The 19,010-nt window shown below is 44.2% G+C and overlaps 1 pseudogene; it reads right to left on the bottom strand.

Annotated features, from left to right (window-relative positions):
• Positions 1 to 3,144: 3,144 nt before the first annotated feature.
• LOC144095418 (retinaldehyde-binding protein 1-like) overlaps positions 3,145 to 19,010 on the bottom strand; it is a 36,490-nt pseudogene continuing 20,624 nt past the window's right edge.

Raw genomic sequence — 19,010 nt, 5'->3', positions numbered from 1 at the left:
AAGTTAGTTTAATTTAAAACGTGTTAATGTCCATGAATCATAGGCACCGAGCTCCTGTCCAGATCTCTTAGAAACAAAAGGCGCTCTACCCGCGTTCAAAATAAACTAGGCATTAAATATTGCTAAGGATATGCTGCTAACATCACTGGTGTTTATATATGAAGTCTGTTTCAGAGTGAATACATCGCGAGGAATAGCCGGCAAACACTTGCCTTGGTAGTCTATGTCTTTCAGGAGAGAAAAACGCTGGCTTTGCGACTTTGAGTTCGCCAAGCAAGTCGCCAGTTCTTCTTCTTCAACATGTCACACGAAAAAAAGCGAGTGCCGGAGTACACACCAACCAGTTGTCGACAATTCTTGTTCCGCATAACGCGATAAACGGCTGTAGAATTTCTTGCAGCCACGGTAAAACGAGCGCCTAAGGTCATTTTTTTGTCACGAGGCGCAGTAAACACCTGCGGAAGACGTAGTCTGCTAGCAGGGCTCAAGAACGAGTTGAGAATGCCGGAGCGCTCGTCTACGCCACTCGAGCGCCGCATGTGCCGGCTACTATTTGTGACGTCAGAGCAATGATAGGAGGAAATGTTCAGGCCTTTTATGAAGATCGCGTTGCTCCAACGTCAACGCTGGATCATGTCGCTCCCGCTGAAACTACTTTTCCCTCCCCCTGTCTCCCGAATTTCCTCTCAGTTTCCCTTGTTTCTTCGGTTTTCCTCTTTTCGGAAACGTGCGCTGTACTTGTAACGCAGTAGAAATTTACAAACTACGGTGGCATAGCTTGTATTACGCGTTCAATGCATTTACAGACAAGGGAAGAAAGCTAACTTACTTGATAGGTTTATGGCTTATGGGGGTTTAACTTCCCAAAGCGACTCAGGCCATGAGGGACCGCATAGTCAACGGCTGCGGGAATTTCGACCACCTGGGGTTTTTTAACATGCGCTGACATCTCACAGTACACGGGCCTGTAGAGTTTCGCCTGCATCGAAATTCAACCGCCGCGGTCGAGATCAAACCCGCGTCGGTTCGGTCAGCAGCCAAGCGCCATAACTATTGAGCCGCCGCGGCGTCACTCACCTTATAGCATGTGCCAAAAAGCGTTTCCAATTCACTCCTCGCTGATATCGCGAGTCCCTGTACAGCTTGGTTCACTGATGGGCATGTAAACAGTGCATGTAGCTCTTCTCCACAGTGCTAAGTCTACAATCGCACGATGTCCTTTTTTTAGCGCAGGTGTCTCTTAAGAAGAAATTTCCACTTTTTAACGTGAGGGAGTATTTTTCGCACAGGTCATTAAGCTTTCTTGCGAGGTTCGCATTCCTTTTGCGTTTCCGTGAAGTCCACGCAAGAAAGTTATCTCTTAATGTGGACAAATGTGAGAAATATTAGTTGGAATGTCAGCATGCAACGTAGTCCGAATATCATGGTCGGCTGTCTGAAAGCGTCTACTGCAGTTGATTGAGGCGCATCGTTTCAGCATACCGGGGAGAACAGAGTGGGTCTTCAAACCAACACGGTGGCTGAGTTTCTCTGACGTTCAGCTGCTAGCTCCATCGACGCAAGCTCAATCCTGTAGTCGGTGGCCGGAACTTGATCGAGGCGAAATTCACAAAATTCGAGGAACACTTAAGCCCCGCTTTTAGGGTATCACGTGATAGAGTTATTGGGTCCTTTCGGTGGTCGGTGACCCTCTTTGCGTATCATTTCGAAGAAGTGGACAATCTGTCTTATTTACATTTAATTTTATTTTATTGAATTTTACTTTATGGTCTAAATTTATCCGGAGCCCTCGACGACCGCGTCCATCACAGCTCATCTGTCTCTTCTTGACGTTAAACCGCACAATTTAGAATTGCTACAAAAGTATTCCTACTGCCCCTCTCCCACTCTCACTCCCGGAAATCGGATATCTGCTGAACTGAAGCGGATGTCTTTTTAAAATGAAACTAAAAGCCTCCTTGCTCCACCTAACCCCCCCCCCCCCCCCCCACCCATAGAAACACGCCATACTAACCATCAAGCAGCTGTTTCCTCCGGAAGCGTCACCAACCACCAAACCGTTTAATTCCACCTTCAACAAGGCCGCCACTCGCTAACGTTCCACCCCTCCCCCCCCCCCCCTGCAGCGCAGCAAAAAAAGCGACCACGAAATCAAACTGAAAGTTGCAGGGATAAAGCCAACTGCTCTCCAGAAGCACCACTCTCCGGCCACCATCCCACCTTACCCCATTTCACTGGCTATGGAACTGCTCACCCAATCACTGCCACTTTCATTCCACCTCTGCACAATTTGTGCACCCAGAACAATTCTGATTTGATTTGATTTAGGGCGTTTAAAGTCGCAAAGCGACTCAGACTATGAGGGACGCCGTAGTCAAGGGCTCCGGAAATTAAGACCCCCTGAGGTTCTTCAATGTGCACTCACATCGCATAGTACACGGGCTTTTAGAATTTCGCCTCCATTTAAATTCGACCGCCGAATGATTCTGTAGTGTGGTGCGATGCCTCGGCTTAAAGGAAAAGCATTCAGTAGAGTCAAAACCTCCAAATATTCAACAAGTGTGAATCCAACTGCATCCGCAGGACTGTCGCTTCAGATGTCTTTCGTTCTTCTATTTTGTTTTTATGGAGTGTCTTCTGGAGAACTGCCTGGGTGCGGAAGCAGCACAAACATCATAGCTCATCAGCTCCTAGATGCAATATAATGATACTTATCGTTCTAATAACGTAATGTAACTTTCGCCGCACATTACGCCTGGATTACGAGGCATCTCCTAGGGCCGCAGGGCTAACCTTTCGCAATTTTTTTTAAAAAGATAAAAATGCTTTGACACTGTAAATAAAGTTTTTTATTTTCATTAAAAGCAGCCACCAGCAAATCTTTATTTTTTTAGCAAGCACACTGACAAGAACAGTGAATGTAATCCTGTAGTAGAGCAGAGACTAGGGACAGTTCTTGCCATAAATATTTCAGCAAATTAAGGTGGCGTGTGTGCTACGTATTTCTAATGGGTTCCCAATCCCACTTCACAAGCGATCTCTAGAACTTCTTTTTTTCTCTCTCACAAAAATTCGAGGTCTTTTTCTATCTCCTCTCTCGTGGCAGTGTCTCCGAGGTACTTTTTGGAGTAGCCGTAGCAGTTCTCAGCTGCGAAACGATTTTCCAGCTTGTTCTTTTTCATTCCAGAAGCCGTCGTAATCAAGGAGTGGAGCCTGACGTCCGAAATCGGGCGGTAAATTTTCCGGCGAAATTTCCTTGTGAAGGGTTTCGAAACCCTCTCCATGGAAGTGAAACTTGAAGAGAGAAAAACGCATTAACAGAAAACTTCCGGTATGAATATTTTGGCGCATAAAAGGCTGAAAGCGCAAAAGTGTATGAATGCGTGTGACATATTCAGCATCAAGCACGGGAAACGAGGGAAAATTTTTTATTGAAGTCCTTTATCTCGTTAGGAGAGCTTTTGGTCACGGCGCAAAAAATATTGGCACTGCGATTACGGTAAGGCTGAATTCGCGCTTAAGACTTGCATATCGCTTCCGACCAGAGGACTAATTTCATCTAGTGATGTCTTCGTGAATAATTTGCATAGCAGAAGCAATCCCGGTCGCTGCGCCAGGCGCTTGTGTTTTGCTCTTCCTACCACACAGATTGACACAGTGCAACGGTACGAGGACGAGGAAAAACACGAAACACAGGACGGGCGCTGACTACAAACTTTTATCGCGTCATGAAAAAACCAGCACAATTTATACCATTCACATGGATTACTGATACACTGTCAGCCACTGGAAACTGCGCAAAAGCGCCTCACACTCTGGCGATCATCACACAGTGGTAAGGCACTCATGACACGTGCAAGCAGTAACATGCAAAAGCATTACTAAAGAAATAATACACGGACCACAGATAAAAGGTAATCGCGCTTGTGCTTCTGCCGTTAACATCGGCGGTGCCAGGGGCAGTAGCCAGTAAAAGAAACGCGACAATGACAGGTGAAATGACGATGAAAAGGGGGTGTACAATCTGGGTATGAATAAAAGAAAATGGAAACTTTATAGGCAATAGGCACAGTCAAGAGGCTTAAAGCGAAAGGAAAAAAAAAGGAAAACGAAAAAAAGGGGAACTGACGCCAACAGAAAACACGGCAAAAAGTTAAAATCGCACATAAAACGAACACCGGAGAAATATTTAACACGTTAAAAACACCATTAAAGCCTTTAAAATACAAATGTGAAACGATCCGCTTAAGGCCAACAAACAACACGGCAAAATAACTAAGAGCAAATAAAAACAATGAGGTGAGGTGCGAAAAAAACCGTTTGCCAGGATGTCTAGATGTGGTTAAAACGCAAGAACCGCGCCCGTTCTAAGAAGGACCTTTCTTTCTCCAATAGACAGAGAGAAAGGCTGCTGATGCACGCGCCCCCAGCCTTTTCAATCAAAAATCCTTCAATAACCTCCCTCTCTATTTTACTGCTTGCTGTTGCCAGAAACTTAGTGGCGGATAACATAGGCCGACATTCGTGGCGGGGTTGATTACAATGAGCTGCCATGTGGCTGCCAGACTTGCTTTTTACGTTAAGGATGCGTTCATTTGCTGTGTCATTGAAACAGCGTGCTGTCTGGCCGATGTATATTTTACCGCACGTAAAGGGGATCTGATCGACTAAACTGGAGCGAAGTTCGGTGTACTGATTCGAATGCTTTACTGTGCAGGTCGCCTGTTTTCTCCGGTTAACCATCGGGCATATCTTAGCCAACTTACACGGGGCAGAAAAAACAACGTTAACATCATACCTTGCTGCAACCTTTTTGACATTGTGCTACAGTTTGTGGATGTATGGAACGTTTCTTTTCTTTGGGCTTTTTCCCTGCTTCGTCTAGCTTTACTTTCTGGAGTAAGGCTTCGCACAGGCCTGATAAAAGTAAAGGTGAGTAGCCAGCCAAAAGAAGGCGTTGAGCCTGGTTGTCGAAGCTAGAGTCACCCATGTGTTCACAACTCTGTTAGTGCCGCATTAAGTGCACCAGTTACGACTGCCCGATTGACAAGTTTAGAATGCGCACTGTCGAAGGGGAGCGAACCTTTCTTCGACCTAACGTTATATTACCAACACACACGCTCGCCGCTAAAAACCAGCATCAGATCTAGAAATTGGATCCTGTTCTTTTTTGGCATTTCCCACGTAAAGTTCATTCCACCAGACGAGGCTTTGAACACCCCGACGATGTCCTTTACGGCTTAATGCATGTCGACGACCGCTGCACTGTCTAACACAATTAGGAAATCGTCCCCATAACGGTAGATTTTGATGATGTGCTTGTCATGCAGATGTTCTTGAACAGTCCTATCCATGGCGGTCAAGTAAATATCTGAGATCACTGGCGCGACGGACGAACCAATACATACTCCCGATTTTTGTATCAGGAATTGGTCATTGTTGGACACTACTGCGGACTGCAGGCAAACTCAAGTTGGCTGATGAACTTGTCTTGGGTTATTCCGGTTGCATTCTGAACGCTGACGACGCCGATCTCGTCTATTCTTTGCAGCACAGCTGTGAATAGTCCTTTATGTAGAATAGAGTAAAAAATGTCCTCTACGTCAATTGAAAAGGCCGTCGCAGCACCTTGCAAACCCTTGCGTAGGTCTTCAACTACCTCTAAAGAACCGCGCACTTGGAACGGGTCAATTCCAGTCAAGCAGTTCAATCTGTCGCGAAGAAAATGTCCAAGGTGTTCCTGCCAGGTGCCTTTTTCTGAAACTAATGTTCGTAGCGGACATTCAGGGTTATGAGTTTTGCCAGTGAAGAACATTTCAAGGCATCTAGATTTTGCTTTTTCCACTTGTCTTGCTAATGATTCCAGATGGAACTTTTCACATATGTGTCGCAGCTGATTTCTTTCTTGTCTCTCGAGACTTTACGATTTTGAGAATTTTTTGCGATGACAGACAATGGTTTCTCATTAAAAACACCAATCGGCATGACAACAAATCCGCCTTCTTTGTCTGACTGCATCACAGTGAGTTGCTCATAGGTTTAATATACAAGCCTCGGATAGCTAGTAGACTTTTGGTGCATATATCAAAGTTAGTCGTAACATTTACAGGTGGCGAATTCCTGTGTACTCCTTGTTCATGATTCTTAGTAGATCTTCCTAGTCATACCATTCTAGCTATATAGGGGGCCTAAACAATCTGCAGGTGGGTAGATAGTCGCAAGTTTTTATAATTCGAATTAATAATGCCCCTACCATACTACCGGCGAATACACACCACTTCAGTAGTTCATTAAGGCGCTACCGAAGCTGCGACGAGTGGAGAGGCGACGTTTTGAATTTGGGGAAGGTAGTGCGCATAAAATGGGCATATCGCACTTGGTGCTTTAGAGTGCTCATGCTCGAAATGACAGTTAAAATTCAGCCTTAATATACCCTCGCGCTACATACGCTATTTCAAGTGGCTAGTGAAGATGGCTCTTGCGTACGCTAAAATAGCGTTTAAATATGGGGGCGCACATAAAGATTGTTGGTGTTACATTAGGCGAACACATTAAGCCCGGCTACAAGAGCTATTACATCTCACGCTGCTCCGGTGCATAATTTTAATAAGCAGCTTTTATTGCTGCACATCAAAAATTGTATATATATTCGTTGGGACAACCCAAGCCGCGAGCGCTTGTCGGGCTGCACCCGGAAGTCAGTTCTGCAGTCGGAGCAAACCACTTACAGTAAATGAAATCAACATCAAAACATATCAGCTAAGGTTTTCACACATATATGTATTCAGTAAGGATTTGTAGGGATAGCAACTTTACGGTTGCATTTCGAGCCTTTAGCTTGGCTTTGGTGGCGCCGCCACCCCGTGGCTGCACCGCCATGCTGTCACGTGGTTTTCATGTGGTGCGGAGCAGCTGCCGGCGGCGCGGCGCCGTGGCTTATCACGTGGTTTATCACGTGACCAGCTACGTGGTGTAGAGCAGCTGCTGCTGCCGGCGGCGCGGCGCGCCGGCGAAACCGAGCTGCAACAGCTACGCGCATGCGCCGTGTCAAGTGGGACGAAGATGAAGAAGGAACGTTCAGCGAAACGCTGCGGCTAAATAATGACTTTGCAGTTCAATGGAGCAAGTTCCACTCGGCCAGCTGTAGCTATCGCGTCACTCTAGGTTTGAACAGAGCTAAACCACCGACAATTTTGAATGTGAAAAGGGCATATTGTTGGGAACGGCGTTGAAAGTACCGAACAGAATTTCTCACGAAACGACGAGGATTGGCAAGGCGCCTAGGAACCGAAGATAATGGATGTTATTTTACGAGCAGAAAATCACGTGGCCAAAAATATCTGGTTGGTATTGTTTCTGAAAATTGCCTGCAAGGAAGGTAATTATAGAGAGGGGAAAATATTTTTTCTTTGAAGAACAGATATGTTGTAGACAATGTTGCGTACAATGTGCGTTAAAATACTGTTAACATTTGATCGCCATGAAGATGTTCAGTTATAGTAAAAGGTAATTCATACGTAAGTACATTATGAAAAAAAAAAGCCAGCAGTACAATTTTTCAAGTTTGAAAAGGAAACAAAATACAAAAATTATATTGCACACAAGACGTTGAGGCAAGTTTATTACGAACATCTATAAGATGAGTATTTCAAGTCGTTTCAGTGTAAAAAAAAGCCTAAATATTTTTCAGTTTTCCAATCCGGAACTGGTGCACAGCCGCAGTTGCACTATGGAACGTATGAACAAAAATTCGACAATCAAGAGTTACTCTGGCTAACTTTTTTTCTATTTAATAAATGAAATGAAGTTAAGGGCAAACCAATGAACTACTGAACACTGACACCGCATCTTCTAGAAGGTCTGAAATTTCTTTCGGACAATTAGGATTAACAGAGTGAAGCACAGTGCCGTTTCCACACTAAAATACGCGGCAATGAAACACTACTCACTCCTGTTAAGTCAATAATATAGAGGCTACAAAGCAGCGGGGACAGAACAGAACACTGAAGGGCACCTGAAGTTAAAGTGGTTTGGGGCTAGAATAAATGTCAATATGAACAATGTTATGAAAGTAATGTGAAAGTAATATTTTATGAAAGTGATATTTTATGAAAGTTTTAAAGTAATATTTTAAGAGTTACTTTAAATGTCATTGATATCGCATAGCATTTAGCTTCACCAATAGCGTCTCCTTGTGTACTATATGAAAGCCTTGCTCACGTCAAGAAAAACAGCATATGGAACGTCATTGTTATAAGGACACGAATCTGAAAATTCTTTCAAAATTATGACTGTGCACTTGCTTGCGGTGAAGACGTATTGAGTACTGGAAAGAGTCCTGTGGTTTTAAGAAAACTCGAGATAGTATGAAGTATATGTTTTTGAAGTATATATATTTGAATTATAATTTGAGAAATAGAAATAGGCTTGCAGTTCTCAATCCTGCGTGGCGAACCTCCTCTATGCAATGGTCAGACCGTTGCAATTTTGAGCTTAGTAGGCATGAACGAGGGATCAGTAATGTATTCTAGTCCCATTACCGCTGTATTCCCAGGTTTATGATTCAAGTATGACTACTATCTCTACATCAACATAAACTGTGCATCAATAGTGGGCAGGACAGCTTGATAGGATAAACTTCTCTTGCGCACAATCCTGCTTACTCTACCTGCAATTCGAGAAGTTTAGTGCTTGTCTAGTGAGGTGACAGCAGAACCTCATTAACAAATATTTTCAGCTAATATTAGTCAGACAGATTTCCGTGCTACATAACTTGCGAGCTAACCTATTCTTAAGTATGCACCGTTGTGTAGTATTTAAGTATTTTTTTTAGTTCTCAGTGTCATTAGCATAACCGTTTTTAAATTTTTTGCTTGCGAAACTCTAACTCGTTATATTCGTCGTTATAATGTTTCTTATATGAACTTTTAGTACGTATCAATGTTTGTGATGCAATTGTCAGTCACGACCCTGAAATGAGTGTTAACAGTATGAATAAATATTTAAACTAAAATAAACTTGCAAAAAACATCTATGTTGCATGATTTCAGAAAAACCGCAGTTGATCTATTACATTACAACTTTGAGTGGGTGAAGCTCAACAACGAATTTGAGACTTCATTAAGAGTTAAAATGATTCATGCAGAGATTGCGACTGCGTAGGTATTCGTCTTATTCCCGCTAGATGTGTTTGAAAAAGGAAATACACCTAGTTGGGTGAGCGTATACAGCGCAAAACCCCAGTTTGTGATCGCCTTTCTGGTCATCTGGCTGACACTTTCCGTGCCACCCCTTGCTATAAGCGCAATATGCACATTATCGCTCAACCGTTTGGCCAACTTGCTCGTCAGGAAAGGCTTCATGATGGCATATAATATGTCGAAAGCATACCCCTGTTGCACCACGTGGAATGCCTTCATTCTGGAGGGCATGGAGTCCTGAAGAATTTTGCAAAGTTAGAAGAAATAACAATACATATAGGGCCCCGGCTGTGGGTACATTATAAGAAAAATGTTTTAATTTTTCTTATGGGATAGTGGCAGATGCGTCAGTTTTACGGGAGCCTGCCAGCGCATACGAAATATTGCACAAAACTTCGCTGTTCATGCGCACTTCCTAGCTTGTTGCCGTCATCAGCAGACGAAGATACAAACGCAAACCTTCTTCCCAACACGTTTGCCACGGAAACATATATGAGCACAAAAAATCTAGGTATCGATTTTAGCTATTTGTAGAGACTCAGGAGACAGCTTTGCACACTGCCTACAACCCGCCCTATTTAATTCACGCTCAGGCGACTATAGATTAGGGAAGCCAAATAAAGTTTTCTGCACCGCTGATAGGCGGAAAATGTTTTCTACGACAGTCTATAATTCTCATTGGAGTGAAAACCTGCCGACCGGTCTTGTCACACTGGCATGCCGCCGGGTTGGCTGGCGGGCAGTGATGTCACTAATGGCGTAACCAGAGTGAATAAATTCCATTGACTGGATTGACATGACGTCACCACATGCACGAATGCCTATTGGCATGAAGGAAGTCACGTCACCAGGCTAGGTTTATCTCTTTGAAGACTCTACCGTTCCACCGTAGCAGAAGTCAGGCGATGTGTGGGAAGAGCGGCCTAGGTCTCGCCAGTCCCTCCGGTCATTTCAGGCAAAGGCATTAACAGCTTCGAATGCTATCCCATTGGTAACCCATAAAGCATTTTGTGCCCTTGTCTTTTTCAACCTTACTGTTTTTTCTAGACGTTAATGGTCATTTTTATGCGAATTCCTGGTTGCGGTTGTTAAAAGCTCTATATTGCTTTATGCTGAGGTGTTATTCCGGAATCGACTGTGTTCATGAAATCAACGAATTGCAAAGAAATCAGGCGTCATTTCGGTTTTGTTCCACCTGTCCACCTAGACGAAATAAGCATTCCCAAAGAAAGGAAATTGACAAATTCGTTTGTCGCTGAAAAACAGCTCTCCATTCTCTTCCCCATCACTTGGTAAATTTACCGCACTGGCTGTACAAGTGGAAAGGTGGTACCGAAAAAGGTGATACCGGAGAAAGGTGGTACCGAAATTCCCCTTGAGGAATGGGAAGCGAAAAAAATATGGCGGTCGATTTAGTTAGGAAAACTACGAATTATGCTTTCTAGCTCTTCGGTTTTTCACTAGGTTCTGATGCTCACATCCGCTGTTCAGGGATGGGAGTTGCTCGGATAGCGATAGGGGATTAAGGTCCATGTATGAGGAATTAGTCATTCTCTATATTAACATTCTAGATCCGCGGGAGTACCTCATACCACCTCTCGCGTACAGGTGCAGCAGTTAAACTGTGCGCCAATGCCCTGCGATGACAGGGGCTGCCCTCGGTGAGAGTTATGAGAACCAAATTGCTGTTACCAAGCAGGCTCCCCCCCCCCCCCCTCTTTAATCATTAGATCAGCTGCAATTCGCCACAGTGGGCCGGTTGCCAATCGTATATGTATACCTGGGCTGGATGCCCACAACCAGGGGCACAGCCTACCACAAAACTGGCTTCAGACAAAAACACAATGGCTCTGAATGCGTCCAAGGGCCACTATAACAGCTAACGTCATCAATACAGCTTTTTAGCATGCTTGAGCGTGGGTTGTTTCAAACTAAGGAACATTTATTCTCTGTGTTTTATCGGTTTCCTACCTGTATACCGTACTTCTTGAAATTATTATGTAAGGTATTTAAGATTGCTTCCTCCCGTTACCAAAGCTGTTCATTACTTTTGTGTGGAGAATGAAAAGCTTTCGATTCCATGGTAAAACACTGCCCTGGAAGGCGCCCGTATTCAGTGCTACCTAGAGAATTTTTGAGAACGTATACGGGTTTTTTCATTCGAACGTTTCGTCATAGAACACTTTTAGTTCAAGATGCCGCATCCCTGCTCAGTACAACACAAGCGCGCTATTTTTTTTTTTGTCGTGTTATATCTGTGAGAGTGAGAAAAAGGCCAGTGTGTTGAAGTCGCTGATTTGAGGTGATACCAGACGGCAGCTCGATTAATCGTGACAGGCTGCTCGCGAAGAGCAACCTAGCTCGCAATCGAACGCTGGCAGCCCCACCGATGGCAGCACCTTCCATAGAGGGCGCATCGCTTAATCTCTACACCCCGGCGCCTAGAGTGGGAGGAAGAATGCCAGGGATACATGAATGTAGAGAATGACCAAATCCGTCTATATGTACAGTAACCCATTATGTCTATCCGAAAAGCTGTTATTCGTGAACACTGGATCTGAACACCGGAACCGAAGTGAACAACGAACTGCTAGCGCACCTTATTCACAGTTGGCGTAACTGTGGAAATCGACCTTCATTTTTTTTAGCTTACAGTTGTGTAGTTTGTCGGGACGGGGCTTGACATGAAGACGCATGGGTCCTTCAGCTAGATCGCAGAATTATTTCCTCGCGGTGTCAAATCTGGCTAATGAAGCTTAACACGAACGAGGGAATTTTGTTGGCGCAATCAGAACTTGCTATACCTCTCTCATTTATTCCTCAACCACGTCCCTTGAATCTATACGTTTGAATAGCATCTAGGTGTACACATTCCTTCAACACTCGCTTGGTCCCTACATGCCGCATAAATACCCAAACAGATGGCTCCGCGTTTATGGCGCTCGGGTGCTGACCCGGAAGACGCCGGTTTGATCCTGGCCGTGGCGTTTTCATTTCAGTTGAGGTGTAAAGCTAGGCACTGTTACGATCGGAGAACACCGACATGCCAAGAGTGTTCAAGCGACTGAGAGTCATCAATCGACAGAGGCTTCAAAGGGCCGTCGACGTGGTTGCGGCGCCACGAATGCAGGTGGCGGCGTCTACAAGGTACCTTGCCTCCCCCCCCCCCCCCTCTTGCTGTTTACGGAGTGAAATGGCCATCCGCAGCATGGGAACGTTTTTCAGGAGCATGGTTCTCGTTTGTTCACGACGCCGAACCCACCCGAGACATAACGTCGTTCTCTCGGAAGAGGTGGCGGGGGAGGCGGCAAGCGGCAAGCTGCGCGGGGCTGCAAATGAGCCGTGGCAAACGCGGCCGTGTTTGACTAAGCCAACGGTGCCGGAATACTTGTGCTTCGAAAACGACTTCATCTTACCCTAAGTGTTTTCCCTTATGTGGAACCGTCTGTGCAAGTGCCGCGTTCCCACGGAGTGCTGTGAAGCGCAGGTACGTGACTGACCTTCGATGCTGCTTGGGACCCCATTCGGGTTTTTCATCACTGCTGCAGGGACAGCACGAACCATAACTTGCCAGAAGTGGCGAGAGTGTGTTGTTGGGGACATCCTGAAAGGCGGATCCTAAAACTGGACACGTGATCGAGATCACAGTGAATGGACGCACTTTTACTGAACTAAATCCCCCAACTAGGGACCTGGGGACAGGTTACCCTACTTAAGCCGCGATCTGGCATGTGATCAACCAGCTCCCGATTCACTCTTGAACTCTGTAAAAATGTAATGAACCTTTTTCAGTCTCTTCTCCACCTCGAAGACCATCTCGGCTCTTCGTCACCCCGTAACAGCAGTCTCCGAATCCGGAACCCGTGGACATCGACCTTGGCTAGAGACGGCCCAGGCGAACCCAGGGCCCACATCTAACAACTTGTGGCAGCGGTGGGATCGAAGCGCAATCCCCCAACACTGGTGGCCTGCTATGTGATAGAAGGTCCATCACTAACAGGGCCCATGTATTGTGCATTGTAAGTGCACGTTAAGCAACCCCAGGGGGACAAAATTATTGGGAGCTCTCCAATACGGCGTCCATCATAGACTGAATCACTTTGGGATGTTAAACCTGAGAGCCTAACGAAATCAAGCATACCGCATAAATAATTTAGAATTCTGATTCTATGATGGCTTAAATCCATCGCAACTTCTCTAAAGTGCCTTCATCCCTTAAACTGTGGCAGTATAAAACGTTAACACGTGCAAAACAAAATTGGCTGCAACTAACTGGGATACTCACAAAGAACATCAATTAATTAATTTTAAATTATGCAACAGATTGCTGTCCAGCCTTCCTGATTATAGCAGTACCGCTAACATACGTACTATCGAGATGTAAAGAAATGAGTGGAAAACTGCGCCTACGAACTCCACAGTTCGAATTTCTTTTGGTCGCGGTTTTACATGGGTGGGAAAAAAAGGCGTTAGAGTCGTCCCAGAATGCATAACGGACGATTCTTACATCTTTTTGCTGCCATCGAAGTAAAAGCGTGATGAAAAGAAAAGCAGACACCGGATGGCCTATATGCTTCGCTCTGATCGCCTTTCTTTCGATCACCCCTGTACATTCAATTAAATTTTGTCTGCCATCCTACAGTTCACATTGCTTGAATTTTTGTATTTGTCTCTTCCATTAAATATTTTATCCACATTGGCGAATGAAATTCATCCCTCCAAAGCATCAGATTTCGTCGCAAAGCATCAGATTTCGTCGCTATACCATTTGTAAACCTAAACTTTTTTAAAGTCGTTTTACCACGTACAACGACCAACTAAATCGCCTTCCCGCACCGGCAACAATCATGGAAGACTAAAAGCTTCTGTAGAACCGCATGGCTCATATTTATGAGTAGACACTTCAGTAACTTTCTTGATAACAATAGAGCAATAAATTCCTTATTTCAGTTCTTTCTTTTTCTTATGTTATTTTTCTTTTCACCCTAATAATGATTGATGCACAACAGCTTTCAGAGAAGGATGTTTATTAGTTCCGATAGATGTTTCGTAGGTTGTGGTTTGCATTTGAATGAGAATGTGCACTTGAGTGGCTGTAATATCCAGCCAGCTAAAATCTGTGGCGTTTGAGGAATTTCACTTAAATATTAAGGTTAATTTCCCCACTATGTGGGGAAATCACGCGGCATATCTCACGACGTGAACGGTATCGCTTACCTGGATGTACTCGAGCGCTCTTTTAATGAGTCCTGGTTTCATGAAGAGTGCGCTTTCTACCGCAAACTTATTGCATTTCAGGAGAAGGACCATACCCAGAATCTGAGCTGCGGGGTCTTACGTGATGTGCTCGAGGCACATCATGCAGGTCTTCTGAACTACATCGTACAAAATCTCCTTCGGCGACCACCCACCTGTACGGGAAGGATATTAAAAGTTAGGTCAGTGTTTCTGCGTTTATTTTGGTTAGCTAATGTACACGGCGTTTTCTTTTTCTGATTTTTTTCTGATGTTTTTCTGATTTTCTCCGAATGACTTATTCATTGTGCCACAGAATAGTACAATGTTGAATAATTTTTAGTTTATGAAGGTAGAGAATGTTATCAGGCTGAATATTCTGCTATAGATTATCACTGTGTCGTCCCCACGCCTGCATCTTTTCAGAGTGGCTTATCACAGTTGTGTATCACAACAGCGTTGTCCTATTGCGGCGTCATGCTTTCAGTGCTCTCAAAGGAAGCCTTGCAGGTGCACTATATATATGATGCACCTGCGGCACTCATGGTTGCTGTTAATCTCGAAAGCATGAATAGTGGTAACGTCTTTAAAACCCACATAATGGCATTCGTACGCGATCGTAAGCACGTACGCATTTACTGAGGCGCAAGTACAAGCATTTGCATTATGTGCAAGTGTGTTTCCATTACTTCACTGTCAGGCTGAATACATGCGTTTTAAATTGCACAGCGCGAACAGCAACCAAAGTGGTTAGATTTCGTCACGGCTAAGATACTAGCGTAGTTTTTCGAACGTAGCGCATGTAGTTCCCGGAAGTCCACTTCAATGTTGACGGCATGCGTTGGCACGAAACTTGATTGCTTCAGAGTGTTTTCTTACCGAGCCACACAATCTGCTATGGAAATGCTTCCGCAGTTTTGAAGCAAATCGGAGCGAAAAAAAAAAACTACAGAGAAGTTTTACTTCGAAACTCGTAGCGCAGCATCAACAGCGTCATGTTTCCCGCAGTGCTGCGAAAGCGTGGTCGGTGTAGACATTGCCAGGTAACTGCGGTGATCAAGACGTGTTACTAAGCTAATCTTGAAAATTTCTTGCTCTTCGGAACAGTACAGCTGAGACAGAGAGTCTATGAACGCACCAGAAAGCTGTCAAGCCAGCGATCGCTCCAGCCACGCTCCAACGGCATCCCGCGCATCCGTCCTCCTATGTGATTGCTGATTTTAAAACCAGATGGCACTGGGCATGACATTTCGGTAGAGTCACTGGAAAAATCAGAGTACCGCAAAGGTCGGCATTTGACTGGCAACACTGAGCGGCCAGCGCCATATACCTTCCAAGCCGACTGCGTCGCAGGAAGGCCGCCGTGTTGGAAGAGCTCGATATTCGGTGACACACCGGGTTGAGTGTTTACTCAAGTGCTTTGTGCACGAAGATAATGGTTGCTAAGAACGAAAAGAATGTTATTTTGTGCGAAGTAATGCAGCTGGTGGTTGTTTTGCACGCCGATCGTGTTTACTTCCGGAACTGTGCTACGATTGTGGGCAGCAGCTTAGCGCTGCTATCGGGAGCTTATGCACGCGTTTTTTCCCCTTCCGTGGAGCGAGCTACGAAGGAAACATTTCTTTACTTCGAGCCGCAGTGAGGCAAGCTTGTGCTTTTGGGCATGAACATCGTGGACCGCCGTCGGCTTCTGGTGAATGTTTCCAAGCAGGACGAAACTAACACCTGACAGTGTCACAGGTAAGTACGTGCGTTCACTGTATAATTTCACAAGCTGAATAGGATATATTTAATTTAGTTTATAATCGGATACCGCTCGTTCTGGACTCTGCCGGGCGACTTCGTCCGCCGTATACGCACGACACACCGCGACTGCCATGTGCGTCGTGTGCGCACCGGTGTTTGGCCGTGATCGTAAGACGATCTGTGCACAGCAGGCCTAAAAACCAACTTCGATGGCCATTTTGCGCACTAAATCTAGCGTGATTAAAGCAACGTATATGTACAGAAGTACACTGATAATGAGCGAGCGTTTGCTACATTGCGATTTATGAACGCGGCTGTCTAGTGCGTTCATGAGTGGCTACTCTTCCCAACTTATTTACGACTGTTTTGTTATACTGCAAAGATTTGCTGCCTGTGTAAAAAAAAAAGGCAGGAACGCCCGCTTGTGACGCAGCACTTTGTTTTTCTAAGTTACATGGGTGATGTATAAAATTCTTGTGGTTTTAGAACGGTTTATGCAACATGCCCTGCATTTGAATTGTATGTGGCCACATAGTGACAGAGTGAAACTAAAGCTACTGGGTGTTCGGTTGGTTTGTATTTCTTGTTATGGATCAAGCACAACATCATTTGGGTATGCACAGTAGCATTTCAACATAAAACATAAGTATGATGACTTCAGTTCATTGTGTGTGCTCGGCTTACAAGCTCAAAATTTGAAGCATGTGTTGTGAATATCACCTGGCCGTCGGTTTCAAGCTCAAAATGCGTATGTATACATGAGCAAAGGATAAGTGGAAAAGAGGAAGTATTATGGGCCTCGTATTGACCATATTTTAAGAAAGGACTGCAATGTGTCAGATTCTGAAATCTTGTGTGTAGGTGACCAAAGGAAAATAAATCAAAAGATGAGTTACTTGAATATTATATGCTTGCAGTGTTTGGTAATATTTTCTTGAATGTTATTTGTATAGGTCAGTTTCATTTGTAATAAAGATACAGGTACAAATTACACATTCAATGAAAGCAAGGCAGTAAACAATATGAACGCTTTTTGCGCGGTAAGCGATAGCCACCTTGCATCCATTTATTGATACCATATATAACATATACATTGCTTTCATTTTGCCGACCGCAAGCCTACAGCTTTAGTCATGAACAAAGTAGAACTTTGGGCTAGTTGGCAGTACTTTTTAGAGAGAGACTTGCCGAAGAAGCAGAGGACGGAGAAAGAAGGATTGGAGAAGTGAAAACAATCAAAGAAGCTTTAATTGCAGAGACATACTCAAGGAGACCAACATGTCGGTGCTCACTGCTGTTGCAGAAAGCCTGTTTCAGAAATTGTGCAGAGAATATAGATGACCCACTCTCCTCAGTGCCACAAAGGAACAGCAGAAAAATAAATTCAGATTTTGCCCTTCTTCCACCCTATCTCTGTTCTGAAATGGCAGCAGAACAGTTCAACACAGATGTAGTGTTCGTTGGCTCCCACTCCCCTCACAAGTAGTCAAGCCTTTATACACTTTTCAGCTTAATTATGGTGAAGAAACTGGTTTGAAATAGGAAGTATGCCACAAAGCTTGTTGAATGTGCAGCAGCTGTGGTTTGCAAGATAGCTGTAGGTCTGTTTATATAGGCAGACTGGTCGTTTACTAAACAACTGACCAAGAGAATATGGTGCTTAATTTAATAAAATAATGCTCAATATCTGCATATACACTCTAAACCCTGTAGTTTTTATCTGCTGTACAGAAGCACAGAAGTCTTAGGACAATTAAAAGACAAGTTAGCTAGGGGGATTCTTGAGACACCTCTCATTGATAGGTTGGGAAGGGACGCATGTCAATGATAGATCTGGTGTTGATTTTCTTCAAAGAGCACTTAGGTTGCTTAATTCTAGATAATATAGTTTTTTGTCATAAGGTGAGTCTTTATTCTTGTTTTTAATTTCACTACAGGTATGAAGCTTTCACCTTCTTTGCTTTTGATAGTTTTTGCTGTGATACAAATTTTTTCCCGTAATCACAAAGCTTTCACCATTCCTGTTTAAGTGTTGTGGCTAGACACATTGCTTTCCTTAATGGGGTTATCAAATAGAGCTCATCCCGTTCTTCCTTCATCATCCTGTGTTTCTGAGTAAAGCCTCTCCTTCAAATGTGATCATGAAGTAGGCACACCATGCAAACTTCAAAAATGGGTCGACTAAGACACTTTGTCACCTGTAACAAAGTGCACGTAAATGAGTGACAGTGCCTTTTTTCTCTTTATGGCACATAAGCCAAACGTGCTTATGCTGAAGAAACTTGGAAGTGGAGGTACACCTGAAGTAGAAATTAAGAATGGCTTAGTTTTGCTCCTTCCGACTAGCAAACTGCCTGTAACATCCATCATGTACGGAAGCTACAAGTTCTGATGCCTAATGAATTTTATGATTTCTTTTCTCGGATTTATAAAGACAGCTTTAACTAAGCTTCAATGCATGTGTTGCTTGGAACGTATCACGATCTGTAATTACTGTGCTAGCAAACTAGTTTCAGTTGCAGCGCCAATCATCACAATGGCAGTGAGGTAAACCGAATGCCCCTGCTGTTGCGCCCTTGGGTTAAGTGGAGTAATCACTGACTAAAGAATAAAGAGTAGTAATAGTGGAAGCAACTGCATTTCTTTCATACATAAATTTTGATGGCACTGCAGAGGATGCTTTGCTATCTGTGAAAAGCTTTCAAAAAGCCCATGGGATCAGCAGATACAGTTTGAGCTATGAAATTGTCTGCCTTGTCATAAACAAACTACTCTGCATTACTCTGCAGCTGAATGGCACCGACAGAGACATATTCAGCCAACGGAGGT

The sequence above is a fragment of the Amblyomma americanum genome, chromosome 6 (assembly GCF_052857255.1).
Source record: "Amblyomma americanum isolate KBUSLIRL-KWMA chromosome 6, ASM5285725v1, whole genome shotgun sequence".
NCBI lineage: Eukaryota > Metazoa > Arthropoda > Arachnida > Ixodida > Ixodidae > Amblyomma > Amblyomma americanum.
This window is presented reverse-complemented; position numbering and strand designations above follow the sequence as displayed.